Source organism: Eulemur rufifrons, chromosome 3 (assembly GCF_041146395.1).
Source record: "Eulemur rufifrons isolate Redbay chromosome 3, OSU_ERuf_1, whole genome shotgun sequence".
Taxonomy (NCBI): domain Eukaryota; kingdom Metazoa; phylum Chordata; class Mammalia; order Primates; family Lemuridae; genus Eulemur; species Eulemur rufifrons.
In genome coordinates, this window is record NC_090985.1 from 18,805,408 (window position 1) to 18,822,492 (window position 17,085).

The window sequence follows — 17,085 nt, forward strand, 5'->3', positions numbered from 1 at the left end:
CTGTGATCTGCCAATTCCATCCATAGATGTATACTCAATGGAAACGCAATCATAGGTGCACCAACTGTGTAAGAATGCTCCCAGCAGCAATAGCCACCCCAAACTGGAAAAATCCAAAAGTCCATCAAATGTAAAATGAATAAAATTCTTGTATATTTACACGATGTAAAACTATGTAACAATGACAGTCAATGAAGTACTGTCACACTCGACATCCATGAATGACTCTCAACAGCATAATGTTGCATTAAAGAAGCTACCACAAGACAGTATATGTTGTAGACATTCATTTATGAAAAAATTCAAAAATTAGCAAAAATAATATTTGGTAATAGGATCCTGGTTACCTTTAGGTATAGGGAGATTGTGGCTGGGAGGGCACGCTAGAGGACTCTGGTGATGTCTTATTTCTTAGTCTGGGTAGTAGTTTCACACGTGTTCACTTTGAGAAAATTCACGGCCATTTTTTTTCTTTTTCTGTGTATGTTACACTTGAATTAAGAAGCTTATTTTAAAAAAGAACATTCTGGCTTATCTTCCTGGTATCGTACACTATTCAATTCAAAACAAAGACTTCAAAAAGGTGAACCTCCAAACCTTCCTGCCACTTTCAGTTTCTTAATAACTCCAGTGGCTGGTTGTGGGGGTGCGGATTGTTGCAGTGAAGGGGGGGGCAATTTGCCATGAGACTAGAAAAGGCACCATATTATGGGCAGGGGCTCATCTTTTAAACTGTTGCTTTAGATTCTATTTTGAGCCACAGGCTCCACCTGCAGCCACAGTGCCATAAACATTGCCCTGAGCTCTGTGAGTCAGACTGACTGGTGCCCTCTCTACGTTACCCTGGTGTACTAAGGGGTCCAAGGCACTTGGGGAGGAGCCCCATGTTGGAATCACTTCTGAGAGTCCAGGATCTGGAAAGAGGAGCCAGCCAGCCACCCCCTCCCCTACACACAGACACAGCCTCTGTCCTGGTTAAACCACTGTAGAACAGCTTCCCACCTGGCCACACTGGAAGGAGGAGGGAAGCACGGTTACAACTGCCTGTGGAGGACAGGAACAGGGGAGAGGAGGGACTGAAAACCAAGTCCCAGAGTGGTGGGACGGCAGGGATTCAGGGGCATGAATTCATATTCAGGGGCAGGTAGAATTCATATGTATTGAGTGTCTCTGTGATTGGTCACATGCTTTTAATAATATTCAGTGAGCGTTTACTAGATATGGTGCCAAGTTGTTTCTTTTTGTAAAAAATTGTGGTAAAATACACACAACATAAAACTTGCCAATTGAACCATTTTTAACTGTACAGTTCAGTTGTAGCAAGTGCATTTACAGTGTTGTTCTACCCTCATGACCATCCATTTCCAAAACTCTTTTCATTTTGTAAAACTGAAACTCTGTTCCCATTAAACAATAACTCCCCATCCCCGACCCCACAGCCCCTGGTAACCACCATTTGACTTTCTGTCTTTACGAATTTAACTACTCCAGGTACATCATGTAAGTGAAATCATACAGGATTCGTCCTTTTGTGTCTGGCTTCTTTCACTCAGCATAATGTCCTCAAGGTTCATCCATGTTATAACATGTGTTGGAATTGCCTTCCTTTTTAAGGCAAAATAATATTCCCTTGAATGTACACACCACATTTTGTTGATACAGTCATCTGCCAACGGACACCTGGGTTGCTCCCACCTTTTGGCTACTGTGAATAACGCTGCCATGAACACAGATGTACAACTATCTCTGGAAGCCCCACAAGTGGAATCACTCCTAGATCATATAGTAATTCTATTTTTAATTTTTTAAGGGACCATCATAGTGTTTTCCATTAGGCTTCACCATTTTACATTCCCACCAACGGTGCACAAGGGTTCCAATTTCATCACATCCTCACTAATACTTGTTATTTTCTGGTTTTTTTGATAGTAACCATCCTAATAGATGTAATGTGGTATCTTGTGGTTTTCATTTGCATTTCCCTAATGATTAGTGATGCTGAGCATCTTTTCCTGTGCTTATTGGCCATCTGTATATCTTCCGTGGAGAAATGTGTATTAAAGTCCTTTGCCCATTTTTTAATCAGATTGTTTTGTGTAAGTTCTAAAAGTTCTTTATACATTCTGGATATCAACACTTTATTAGATACATGAATGGCAAATATTTTCTTCCATTCCTTAGGTTTCCTTTTCACTCTTTTGATTGCGTCCTTTGGATGCACGGTTTTTATATTTGATATAGCCCAATTTATCTATTTTTTTTTGTTATTACCCGTGCTTTTGGTGTCATATCCAAGAAATCATTGTCAAATCCAATGTCATGAAGCTCTTCCCCTATGTTTTCTTTTGAGTTTTATAGTTTTAGCTCTCATGTTTAGGACTTTGATCTATTTTGAGTTGATTTTTTAATACAGTACAGGTTAGGGATCCAGCTTCATTATTTTGCATGTGGATATCCAGTTTTCTAACACCATTTGTTGACAAGACTGTCCTTTTCCCATTGAATGGGCTTGACACCTTTATCAAAAAAATGTGAGGGTTTATTTCTGGACTCCCTATTGTACTCCATTGGTCTACGTGTCTGTCTTTATGCAACTATTACATTGTTTGGGTTACCATAGCTTTATAGTAAGTTTTGAAATTAGGAAGTGTGAGATCTCCAACTTTGTTCTTTTTGAGATCGTTTTGGCTATTCAGAGTCCCTTGTGAGTTCATACGAATTTTAGGATGGATTTTTCTGTTTCTACCAAAAAACATCATTAGAGTTTTGATAGGGACTACACTGAATCTATAGGTCACGTTGAGTAGTACTGACACCTTAATATTATCTTCCAATACATGAACATAAGATGTCTTTCCATTTACTGGTCCTCTTTAATTTCTCTCAGTAGTGTTCAGTAGTTTCCTATATACAACTTTTTGCCCCTTTAGTTAAGTTTGTTCCTAAATATCTTAGTCTTTTTGATGCTATTTTAAACGGAATTATTTTCTTAATTCCCTTTCCAGATTGCTCATTGTTAGTGTATAGAAATGCAATCAATTTTTGCATGTTGTTTTTGTATCCTGCAACTTTGCTGAATTCGTTTATTAGTTCTAACAGCTTTTTTGGTGTGTGAAATCTTTAGGGCTTTCTACATACTGTGTTAAGATCATGTCATCTGAAAACAGAGATAATTTTACTTCTTCCTTTCCAACTTGGATGCCTTTTATTTCTTTTTCTTGCCAAATTGTTCTGGCTAGAATTTTCAGTACTGTGTTAAATAAAAGTGGTGAAAGCAGGCATCCTTGTCATGTTCCTGATCTTAAAAGGAAAATCTTTTCCAGCCTTGCACCACTAAATATGCTCTTAGCTATGGGCTTTTCATATATGGCCTTTATTATGTTGAGGTATTAAGCTTATTCTTTTCTAACTGTCATAGCAACTTTCTTTTTTTTTTTTCTTTTTTTTTTTTTAAGGGCACATAATTCCCACTGTACAGATGAGGAAATCAAGGCTTAGAGAGGTCAAGTAGCTTGGTCAGGATCATACAGAGCTGGGACAAAGACATGGATCTCAGTCTCCCTCCAGCATCCCAGAGGACAGGTGTGGAGCATCCTATAGCTGCCAGCCCACTGGCAACACTAGGTGTTACTGTGAAGGTCTTCTGTAGATGTTATTAAAGTTTACAACCAGCTCACTTTTAGAAAGTAGATAATCCTTTTTCCTTTGTAAATAGATATTGTGGCTGGGCCTGACTCAATTAGTTGGCAGACCTTAAAAGCAGAACTGAGGCTACCTTCAAGAAGAAGGAATTCTGCCTGTGGCCCTCACCTGGGAGTTCCTACCTACCCTTCCTCACAGCCTTCCCTACAGGATTCTAGGCTTACCTAGCCAGACCCCACAACCGCGGCAGCCAATTCCTTACAGTGCATCTCTTAACATGCACCCCCTACTGCCTCTTTGGTACCCTGACTAATACACCAAGTGTTCCCATCTACCCTCCACTGCTTGAGCTCATGGCCAGAACCATGCCGGCTGGCACTTCCACTTCCACAAATGATACACAGAATCTGAATGAATGTGGATCTCCTACCAGCCACCTGTGAGACCTGGATCTAGTGGCTTAACCACTCTGGACTTCTTTCGTCAAACAGCAAGAGCCTAGATTAAATGACTAATCTGCAAGGCTCTTCCCAGCCCTAAGAGTCCAAGCCCTTTGTAGGATGAGAAAACAAAGAGGCAGCAGGTAACACAGTGACTTCCCAGTCAAAGCAGTGCTAAGTGTGCGTGTCCTGGCCCCTGAGGGCTATTTGGGTGTCCTCCCTCTGCCTAGGAGCAATACCTTGTCTTTGACCTTGGGCAGCAACTGTAGGTGACTGGGGTGCCTCCAAGTCTGCAGAGGAGGGTGGGGAAAGACAGGCTGCAAGCTTCCCTCCTCAGCTCAGCTACATACTATATGGCATCGCATAAGACATCATATCTATAAGCCTGTCTTCTTATCTGTAAAGTAGAAATCTTGACGTCTACTTTATAGAGTTTAAAGAGTAATGACTAAGTCTAACACTACATATGAGGGGTTTTCAAAAGGTCGTGGAAAATGCATAGTTTAAAAAAAACTATGCATGGATTTCAAACATTTTTTGCACCAAAATAAACATATACTATAACTTGTTAGAACATGTCTGAATAGGATCTAGTTTGAGGCAGTAAGAAGGATAAGACACCAGAGCCCCTATCAGAGCAAAATGAATTCTGCTAAAACTGAAGTAAGAACAAACATAAAACTTTTGGTGAAGCTTGGGTGGAAGAATGGTAAAATCACTGATGCTTTATGAAAAGTGTATGGGGACAATGCTCCAAAGAAATCAGCAATTTTTAAAGGGATAGATCATTTTTAAAAGGGGCAATATGATGTAGCAGATGAAGCCCACCACAGGAGACCATCCACGTCAATTTGTAAGGAAGAAATTCATCTTGTTTGGGCCCTAATTAAAGAGGACTAAAGATTAACAGCACAAACAATAGCCAACACCAACATCTCAATTGCTTCAGCTTACAAAATCCTGACTGAAAAATTAAAGTTGAGCAAACATTCCACTTGATGGGTACCCAAACCATAAGCACCCAGCTCAGCTGCAGACAAGAGCAGAGCTTTCAGTGGAAGTTTTAAACAAGTGGGATCAAGATCCTGAAGCATTTCTTTGAAGAAACGTAACAGGAGACAGAACACGGCTTTACCAGTACGATCCTGAAGACAAAGCACAATCTAAGCAGTGGCTACTGAGAAGTGGACATGTCTAGTCAAAGCAAAAGCTGCCAGGCAAGAGCAAGGGTCATGTCAGCAGCATTGTGGGGATGCTCAAGGCATTCTGCTTGTTGACTTTCTGGAAGGCCAAACAACAATAATATATTCTTATTACGAGTGTTGTGAGAAAGTTAGCCAAAGCTTTAGCATAAAAATGCCTGGGAAAGCTTCACCCGAGAGTCCTTCTCCACCATGATAATGTTCCTGCTCATGCCTCTCATCAAACAAGGGCAATTTTGTGAGTATTTCAATGAGAAATTATTAGGCACCTACTTTACGGTCATGATTTGGCTCCTTCTGACTTCTTCTTCTTTTCTAATCTTATAAAAAATCTTTAAAGGGTACCCTTTTTTCTTCAGTTAATAACATAAAAAAGACTGCATTGACATGGTTAAACTCCCAGGACCCTCAGTTTCTCAGGCATGGACAAAATGGTTGGAATCATTGCTTACAAAAGTGTCTTGAACTTAATGAAGGTTATGTTGATAAATAAAGTTTATACTTTTTAATGTTTATGTTTGAATTCCATTTTTATATGAATTTCTGAAGTCCTTTCACATGTCTGGCACACACCTTCACTCAATAAAGGAATACTACTACTGCCACTGAGTTAACCAAGGTGCAGGGAGAGATGAGCTAGTAGAGAAAACTACAATCACATGTAAGGTGCTGCCCAGTGCAGACACAGAACCTGTCAAAGAAATGGAGGCAAGCAGATGTTTCCAGAAGCTAAAAGAATCCTTGATTTCATTGTAACACACAGAGCAATGGACGTGAGCACAGCTGGGCTGCTGTGAACTCTGTCCAGCTCGTACAGCACTCCCCCACGCCACAGAGATTTGAGGGAAGAGGTAAGGGTTATGATTTATGTCTTAGCTAATCGTTCCCCAGCCCTGATGGATTTTTGGAGGTGAAATCACACATTATCACAGGTAGTAGCTAATTTTTTTTTTTTTTTGGTAACTGACATGTTTCTCAGCCAGTAACAACTTCCAAGCACTCCTACCCTAGGATGCCTTTGCTTTGCTGCAAGATGGAAAGCAAGACTGTCAAGACTTAGTATTGACCAAGAAAAGCAGACATAACATCCAAATGAATGTTGTTTTTCCCAGCTGTGACTTTGAAAAGCCACATGGATACTCCAGTACTTTTATGGCATGGAGGCTGTCTTCAGAAACTCATTTCAGAATCTACTTCAGATGAGTCAAATCCACCCTCCAGAGAATACTTGCCACTACTGGAGATACCTGTTCAAAAGATTAATGCGTGTGCTGAATGCATTTCCACCATGGGGATTCCCCTCTGCAAATCAAGGACTTGACGCCTACCTTCCAGAGGGAGGAGAGGCCACGCAGGAAATGCTTTCAGATTCTTTTTCTCCATCACTCCCTCCGGAAAATACAAAACTCTCCTCATCTGCACCTGGGCTGACCTCCTTTCTCCCCTCTCGCTGCACCTGCTCTGGGCATCCCCAAACAGCACTGAGCAACCAATTTTCCATCTTCACCGAAAAATACCTTGTTCCCTCCTGTTTCCACCCTTTCTCTTCTCCCCTTCTTGGCCAGTTTCCACCAAAAAAGAAAAAAATATCCTACATTTACTGTCTCTATCATAATCAGGGATTGTGATGACTTTTCATTTGTTTACATATGTTGCTCCAGTCTTCTCAGGCAAAAGTCATGAGAAAACTGTTGACTGGGGGGAAGCGTTTATCCATTCTATTCTATTTCATTAGAAGTGGTAGTGGCAGTCCACAAAAGTAACTCATCCCCACAGACTTCTCAGTCCTCTCCACCCCAAAGTGTCTAACCACGACGACAGGGAGAAGTAGAAGAGAACGCAGCCACCACGCCCTCACATCAATGTGCTTTTGAATGCAGCACTGTTTTACTACCTAAGTGATATACACCTTAAAAACCCTAAAGTAAAATCCTACTTGGTCTTCTGGTGACCAACACCAGGCCACTGAAAATCCCAGGCCCCCTTCCCTCCTGGTTTCTGCCCGACTTTCTGGCCACTGTCCTCAGGCTCCTCCAGGACGCCCATTTCCCCACCCCGCCGGGTGCCAGTGCTTCACTCCCCTCCTCTGTCCGTCACTCCCAGGGGCTCATCCCTCAAATCTCCTTGGCCCTCCATGAAGTAGGGAATTCAACAATTTTTTTGTCCCACCTCCAAGGTGGTCTTATCTCCCCCAGCCCTTGCCTGGCTGTCCACACCTGCTCTGACAACGCTCTTCTGCAGCATCTCCCACCTCGGTCCTGTCCTCCCCACCCTCCCAGCCTTTGCTTGGGCCTCACCATCTCTCCCCAGGGACCCTATGAGGAGCTGCTGGCACACGGGCCTTCACCTCCACGGTCACCTCTGGAAAGCACACAATCAACCCATCACGTCAGCCCTCTGATAAAGACCTCCAGGGCTCCTCTAAACCACCGAAACATGACAGTCTGGCCTCTGACACCTCTTCTCCCTTGCCCCGGCTCCTCTGCCAAGCCAGGTCGAACCTTACGCTCCGCAGGACCTGCCACTCTGCTTCCTGTCTCCACCTTCAGTCACATATATGTGCTTCCGCTTGTACGGAATGTCCACCTTCCTCCCTCTCTCTCCCAGAAATTTACATTCATCCTTTGACATGAAAGACCAAACCTCTTGGACAACCTACTAGACAGATGAGTCACTCTGCCAGGGCCCACTCTTCATCTCCCTTAACATTCAGGGTGTGCGGCTCCCAAGATACTACCCTTTCCCGCAGTGGCTGATGCTCAGACTGAAGGTCAGGTGTTGCCTGTCAAACCTCTCACTAATCCATGCCAAAAATGACTGCCACCATTCCATTTTTCAACATAATCACTTTTAGATGAACAAAGAATAAAAATCAAATAAGGGACAACATACAGTGCACCTGATGTGTGAAGCTTGGGAGGTGAATGGTGGTCTCTCCCTGTAGCCCCAGCTCTCTGACCCCCTGAGGCCAGGACATGACAAATGACACAGCCTCGCTAGTAAATGAGGGTCTCTTCACCACAGGTGGTAATAGTCACGGCTGCTAGGAGCCCTCCCACAGGTCAGGGTGGCATGCAGCACCATTGCGTCTGCAGACGTATGATTGATTGAAGGAGATTAAGGGATTTACCCAGGGAAGGAGATTAGTATGTAACAGCCCTAGACTGGATGGAAATGAAATTCTTTGCAGCATGCTCTGCCACAAGGGAGGAAATCCCACCGTGTGGCTCGGGGAGCCTCAGAAAATGTCTCCATAAACATATACTCCATAAACATACACTGTTTATCAACCAGTTCAAACACGCGTGATGGTATAATACTTTAAATTAGCATTTCCATATGTGTCTAGCAGCACACATGGTAAAAATAAGTCTGGAAAATAATAGATTAAACAGAACTAGTTTTCTTTCTTACAGGACTTCTCAAGGCCTTTAATATGGCACTTTGGGACTGTCCAGGAGAGGGCAGCAGAGAGAGCACTTCCCAGGCTGATGCTAATGTGGGCTATTTTCAGGAACATCTCGTGGGACACCGCAGAACACAGTTTGGGAACGCTGGCTTACAGACTAATGTCATTAATTAGAATCAGACATAATTAACAAGAGCTGAATATCGTTAATAAAAAGTTACATGAAGAAATGGCTAACTTCCTTCAATTTCATCACGCTAATTATGTTGGGCTCAACCTAGTAGCAGCTCCTAGTGTTATTTTCATAACACATTTTTCATCTTTTAAAAAAGAGGTGTTGAAGAATTTTTTCTCTCCTAAAGTGAAACTTAAAAGAAAAAAAGTACTGGGTGTCAGAGCAGGAGTTTCCAAGTATTTGAAAACACACACTAAGTCTGAACATAAATGGCAATGGCCAGCACCATGTCCTCTTTGCCTTCTCCAGAGAGGGAAACTGACAATATATTAACTGTCATGCATCCCCCATCATGCAGTTCATTCTCACAACTCACCTGTCCCCCAACTCATGAGCCCCCACTTTACAGATGAGGAAGTTGTGTTCTGAACGTTTAAGAAACTAGAGCTACAGGATGATCGTGGACTTCTTGAGCATCCACTATACATGAGGCATTGGACTAGACGCCAGAAGCGGGTGTCTGAATCCACAGAGACAGCGGCTGGGCAGGAAGGCGAGGATAGGCAGGAGGAGTGTGGGCAGCCCAGGAGCCCTGTCTGTGAAGATGGGGAGAGGCACCGAGAGCGGGACCAGCCTCACAGAGCTGAGAGGAGCGCCGCCTGAGTGCAGCCGCTGAAAGAACAAGGCCAGGTCACTGTGCAAAGCCCGGTTCACTCCAAAATCCTACCCATTCCCACAAAGAGACAAACAGAACCGTCTATAAAAAGGAGAGGCCTAGAGGTCAGCCACATTGGAGGATCGACTAGCAAACAGGAGTAAGACAGCCCCATCAGAGGGACACACGACACAAGAACAGAGGGTTCGTGTGCGCCTACACTGAGGTGTTCACCACAATGTCTTCTTGTATCAACTTTCTCAAATACACAGAAGAACATGTTGAGAACAAGGTAGCAAATGCCCATGAACACACCGTCAGCCTTAGCCATCACTGTCATCCCTGCCCGCTCCTGTTTGCCTCCCCGCCAGGCACCTGTGCACGCAGCACCAAGCAACACGCATCTTTTACTCCGCGGAACATACCCTGATGGCTTCTGTTCTGTTCTAATCCGTTCCATATTTTTTAAAATGCTGGTTGTGATGCATCTCTGATAGTTAATTCTATGTGTCAATTTGACTGGGCCCCAAGATGCTCAGATAGGTAGTTAAACATTACTTCTGGGTGCATCCGTGGGGGCGTCTCTGGAAGAGATTAGCACTTGGATTGGTGGATGGAGAGCAAGTCTCCCTCCCCCATGTGGGTGGGCGTCATCCAAGCCTTTAAGGGCTTGAACAGAACAAAAAGGCAGGGAAGGTTAAATTCACTCTCTGCCTGACTGCTGAGCTGGGACATGAATCTCCGCCTGTCCCCAGCACTCTCAGTATTCAGGCTTTCAGACCTGGACTGGATCTACACCATCAGCCTCTGGCTCCCAGGCCTTTGCAGCACACACTGGCTTTGCTCTGTCTCCAGCTTGCAGATGGCACGTGGTGGGACTTCTCATCCGCCATAACCACGGGAGACAATACCTTATAATAAATTTCTCAATAAGATAGATAGATAGATGATAGACAGATAGATAGATCCTAAGATGAACAGATCCTATTGGCTCTGTTTCTCTGGAGAACATTGGCGAATATACCACTGAATCTATTTTATGGCCTACTAAGGCTCATATATATCCATGAGTGGCATTTCTGGGTCTTGGGAGATCCACATTTCAACCTTACTAGATACTGCCTAGTCATTCTCCAAAGGGGTTTTACCAATTTTCCCTTGATAAATAGGGCATGAAAGGCTCCCCTGTCCCATACTCTTGCCAACCCTTGGTTCATCAGACTTTCTAATTTGCCAGTGTCGTAAGTGTGAAATGGTAGCTCATGGCCGAACTGGTAGGTCCCTGATTAGGACTGAGGAAGCGTTCGTTTGTCTATTCGTCATTTGGGTTTCTTCTTCTTCATATTATTTGCGCCTTTTTCAATTCTGTCGTCTTTTATTGATTTGAAAGCATTCGTCATACAGACAGAATACTAATCTCTTATAGTAAACTCACCATGAATATTTATTCTAGTTTGTAGTTCTCTTAAAGAAGTTGCAAATACTGATATTTAATTAATCGATCTTTTATGATGTGTGTATGTGCATGTATCTTACCTTTCCCTACCTCAAAAGCATACAGAAAATATCTTCTATGCATTTTAACATTTCTCTCTTTGCAAGTAGGCCTTTAATCCTATGGGCATGTACTTCTACGTATGCTCCAAAGTAGGGATCTCGCTTTACCTTGTCCTACATGGGCAACCAGTTGTCCTGCAGCATTTCCCCCCTGGTCAGCAACACATCTCCACCGCCTCCTGGATTCCTGTGCATGTGAGAGCTTGTTACTGGGTTCTACCCTGTCCGACCCAGTCCTCTGTCTCTCCCCCCCCAGGAACCGCGCTGCCCTGGTCCTGTGTCATCCTCCCCTAGTGCTCTGACTTTGTGTTTTCTCTCAATGTCTGGCAGCTGGGAATTTCTGTGCCTTTCCTTGGATTTTGTATTTTAAAAACATTCTTGGCCATATTTTACACAGCATTTATTTATTAAATATATATGTCTGAACCGGGGCAAGAACAGGCTGACAGCACATTAGCCAGCCATTTTCATGAATGAAACATCTTCTAATTTAATATATTTTCTGAGACTTGCCATGACTTAAATACAGCTTATTAATCCTTCCGATGTTCCTTCAGGATAATCACTGAATTTATATCTTTCACTATTTACACATTTTACAGATCAAGGGCCTATAGGATAAACATCATAGGACAGTGAGGCCTAGAATTTAGTTCTCCAAGAAAAAGAAATAGAAAAGATCCCCCAACTTTTCCTGTAAGTGGAAGCATATTCACCAAGTTATTCTGTGAAAAGACATCCAGCTCACTATGGGTATTAGTATTCTGGAGTTACAGAATGGCTCCATTTGCAGTAGAAAAATAAATAAACCCAAGCCCGTTCTTCTCTTTACAGATCTCCTCACAGAGATTCATTCTGGCATAATTGACATTTAAAAATATCCATCCTGTTGCTGCTTTTCTTTCTAAGAAGGAATATGCTGTCCTGCAGGGAAGCTGCAGAGAATTGTGATGAGTATATTCACTTAAATTACGGCCTATTACACTGTAGATGAGGAAGAGTGATCGGGAAGAGAGCCCAGCACCTTGTCTATTGCAATTGATTTTGATACTCTAATAGGATTTCAAGATACATAAAAATTCCAGTAGGCCTTTTCTGGGCTCAGAAGAAAAAATACCTTATACATTAAAGCATAAATATAACTGCCCCGTGGCTCCATCAGAATGGAATGACACCCCAAGTTCCTTAAGGAAAATGTCAAGAAGCCAGTTTCACTGTGGACAGTCCCTAGAGATGGCTGCTTGATCCTGGGCTCCCAGAAGTCTGGAATTTCACTAATTTGTGTGACAGGTTCCTGGTAAGTAACATCTTTCTTCACAAGTTGTCCTTACTGCCGGGAACAAACCAAATCTCCTCCCTTTACACAATCTCCCCAAATTTTTTAGCATTTTCAAAGCTGAGAGTGGTTGATGGCATCTAATGAAGTTAAGGCTAAAGTATATTTACAACTCTAAATAGTAAATCAAACAAAACACAAAAGGCTCTGTTGAGAGCAAGGAAGTAAATTCACAAACTTTGTAAACTGACAACTGAGAAAAAGTTCAGAAAACGCTCAGCTTATACTCAAACTCATTCAGAATCATGCAAATCCTCCCTGAAGTTTCACCCTCTGCTTCCTTCGACCAGGGCTGATGGTCCCACATCTCTTAAATGCCTTATAAATGTCCTCCTCGCCCCCCGCCAAAAGCCACCACGGCATCAATCCAGGACATTTGTGACAAGAACACTCCTCAATTTGATGCAAGGGAACTCCTGCCTCACACACGGGACAGTGATTATGAGTGGCTCACCCAGGTGTAGAATAGACGCAGCATGAGAAAGTGAAATAAATGATGCTGCCTCACTTTACAGAAGAGCACTCTTTGATTGCTTCAAATAGCAAGACCTGTGGCATTCTGCTGCCCTGGAGGCAAAACAGGGGTTTTAAACCCAGGTCTTAACACTCCAGAATCATATCCTTGCCCCTGCTAGACTTCACCTCTACCCTCAGAATTGCCAGGGCTTCTCCATGGGGACATGCAAAGGTTCCTTCTCCTTTGGGAGTCCCAAAGCTACCACTTCCCTATGGATGACACTCTGAACTGCTGCCCCATGCAAGCCTAGCAGATACTCCGTCCCAAGAATACCTAAGAACCCATGGAATCCACCAGAGGCTGAGACCTGCTTTGGGTACCAGGACACAGAGACCACACCTGGCTCAGCCTTCTCTGCTCCTTGCTCTCCAAACACCGCTTCCCTAAACCATGGCACTTGGCATGTCTCTGGCCCAGGAAGAAGGGAGCCAGTTCATCTTCAATCCAGAACCTGCCCCCTGCAAGTCTCCCCTGTGCTGAGCACCCAGCTGGCACCTGGGCTCCACTCCTACAGGTCCCACAGGGCAAGAGCAAGCCCAGCACTGACCATGAGTCACCAGTGTGATCGGGGCTATAATACCGCTTCATGCACAGGGCAACAGCAACACGGGGCCATCCTTCCCCCCTGGCAAGCCAAGGAGGCTTCTTTTTGATCAAAGTTAGACTTCTGCTGAGCTTCCTGGTATTTCACAATGGTTGACTTTCTCAAAGCACACTAGCAATTGTCCACATTGGATAGTGAAAGGTTTTAAGGGCTAGCTACTGTTGGTGACATGTATCTACTTTCAACGTAAATAAGAATCTAGGTAGGGGTTACACAAATAAATGAGAGTCCAAAGAGGACTATAGTTTACACAAACACCAGTATGATGAGGGGACAGACCGGCATGTGCGTGTTGCCATTGTTATGGAGAGGTGGGCAGAGGCATCAGTTCCAGGCAAAGTAAGGGCCCAGCGGTGACCCTGTGTTCATCTATGCCTTGGCTGTGAATCAAAGCCTAGCTTCAAACTCCCCGTGCTCAGACGAGTACTGAATTATACACACAGGTTCCCAAGAAACACAGAACTATGGCCATTGCCCAGTTCCACCTGCAGGTTAGCATCCTTCTAGTGAAACGAGCCGTTCCCCGTGTCAGAAGCAAAACCTCACTCCATGCAAGCCTACCTTGTATTTCTTACCGAAAACAAGTGGTTTGGTAATGTCCCGAAAAACCTCCCGGTGATCGAATCTTTCTGGAATAAAGCAGAAGGAAATAGAGGAAATTACTTTGGTTTCAGCAAAGATACAGGTGCCCATACGGAGCTCCTTCAAGTATAAAAGTTAAATGAGTGGGAGGCTTTGAATCACCTGTAAAAGTGAACAGATTATAATTCTAATGAGACGATCAGAAATTACCCTAAACAAATAATTAAAATGTTTCTTTAGCCATTCATGGCATAATTATTGCCTTAAGTAGAACGTGTTGGGCAAATAAAGCAATGGCTTATGTACCATTCTGAAAGGAGAAACCATCTGCATTTCAATGAAGTTCCTCAAAGCCCTTATGAATATGTATTTCCCCGCAACAAAGCTTGACCCCACTGGTGTGCAGAGCCAGTGTTTTATGCCACTTTCCGACTGAGTCTGGAATGCACGTGAGGGTGGGAGGGGAGTGAGGCGTGAGTAAGGGAAAAAGAAAGGAAGGAGGACCACCTCTCACTTCCAGTGCCCTGGCCTCAGCCCACCCTTCCTCCTGGGCAAGATGGTTTCAGAACAAGGAGGAGAAAAGGGCCACCAGTTCTCAGGGTTCCCTTGAACAGAGAAAGCTTTGCAGATGAGAGATAAAGAGGAAGGCCAGTAAACTCAAGGGCTTCGAGGCCAGGCCCTTGGGTTGGATCAGAATTCATGTCAAGGGCCATAGAAGACCAAAGGGCAGGAAGCCAGAAGCAGAACAAGAGGAGGGGGTTCTTTTGCCCTAAACATCATATTCCTCTTCTTCTTCCAGTCTGGCTGAAGACAGAAAGTTATAAAGGACTTCCTTTGTTTCTTTCAAAATGATAGCAATGGCAGCCTCCCCCTGGGCCTCATCTGTCGGGAGGGGCAGGGCTGAGAGCCCATCATGAGGAGCTGTGCTGGTGGACAGGCCACCTTCAACCTGGCCCCGGGGCCTGGTCACAGGGAACGGCACCATTCTCTGGGGAAGGAAACAGGGCCCAGGCAGATAAAGGCTTCTACATCATCACGAAGGTTTAATCTGAACTCAGCGTTACCACATTTCTAACCAAGCCAGATGGTCACTCTCGTTTCTAGCAGAGGGTTTTAATTGGGGAGTTTACTCCACCCAAAATGGCCCAGTGCACATGCCTCTGGTCTAGATATAAAGGAGGTGACGGGAATAGCTCTTAGAAGGCTGAAGATGTTCCCATTTTGGCCAAGCTGCCTGTTAAGAGAGCCACAGAGCTGTAATCTGCCTGTCTCTTCTCAGGGGTAACTTGAGATCTGCATGGTTGTTCACTGTCTTTCCCAGGCTATGTTGCTGCTGTCGCCTTTCAGGGCCTGTCCCTGCGTGCTTCCCAGAGCCTGGCCCTTTGCAAAGAGGCCTCTTTATCATGCCCCTGGTGACCACCACACGTAAAGCATTTCAATCACACACACACTTTCCAAAGTGGAGCTGGTGTGGGCCTCGCTTCCCGTGTGAACATCAGCAAAGCCCTCCACACCGTCAGCCTTGGTTTTGTCATGTATAAATCTCGGGCAGTAAGAACTGCTTCAAAGGGGGTTGGGAAGGTGAAATGCAACAAAACCCTGGGAATACAGCCTGGGACCACATTAGCATCAAACAGTATTCCCTTCTTCACCCCCATGCTCGCCATCTGGGGTCCTCCGACAATAAGCCATTTCTGGGTTGGGGCATGAACTAAAGGTTATGTCCAGCAGCAAGAACCCTTCACTGGGAGTCAGGAGATGGGACTTCAATTTCTCGCTCTGTTATAAGTTAGCTCTGGGACGCCAAGCATATCAGTGAGAAAGTCAGGCCTGCCAGCCCCTGTCCTCTCCAGACATGCCCACCCTAGCTCTGGGCAGCTGTGACCAAGAATGGAGGCAAGGAAGAGCCTAGAAGCTTCAGCCCACCTGCACAGGCTGGAATTCTCCATACAAGCCCGCTGTGTCCTCACCTCCCTCCTGGCCCCCTGGCACCACCCCGATCCACACTGCGCCCATGGTGGTCCCTGTCTGCCCTAGAGTCCTGGTGTCCCCACTGGCTCCTGGCCCAGAAGCACCCGAGGGAAACTCAGGGCCTGCGTGAGGACAGGCTTCCTGCCCTGGGTGGCCGCACACCGTCCCCTCCCCTAGAGGAAGCAGCCAGCCGCAGCTCTCCCCGGCCTCCCCTGAGTCTCCTGAAAGGACAGAGTCTCATTCATCTGTATCCCGCGAGGTCCCCCGCATGCTTCACACGGATTCCCAACAAAGGCACGGAACCGTCAAAGCGCTCGGGAACAACGGCAGCGCACTGTACCTTACGTAACGCCTTTCCATAAGAGGAAACAGGCCCACGTCTTAACTCGATTTAGAATCAGTTTTTAAGTGTCTATTTATAGGCTTCACACGACCAGCCCTTGTGGATGGCGGAGGAACTGGGCCTCTGGGCTCCTGTCCAAAGTTTCTCATTTGCATTCTTTTCATGTTTATCTTCTCTAATTTCCCAGCAGCGTTTTAACTCAAAAGCAAGGTCACCTACCACTTGGACCCAGCACCACTTTTCTTTCTCTCCAGAGAAAAATACTAATTTTCTTTTCCGTGCAGCAGTGCCCTGTCCCTGCCCTCTCCAGGGCCCCTTGCTTGCATTGGCTACAGCAGGCTTGTGTTATTTGGATGACCCGTGCCTCCCGGACAGACAGTTCACCTTAAAGACATGCCCAAGAAGGTTGTGAGACCCAGGAAGGCCCTTAGGGGTCAGCAGGCTCTGAGTCATCACCGGGCCACACACAGCTGGGGAGGGCCAGCTCCGTCCCAACATCCAGAAAGAACGCAAATAATCAAATATGGCTCAAAACACCTGGGCTTTGGGGACTGGCCGGGCCATTCCTCCATCTGCCAAACACAACATTACTCCATCCTCTTTCTGTCCCCTCTGGAGGCAGCAAGGGCCAGGCCACTTCCCTGGTCCCACC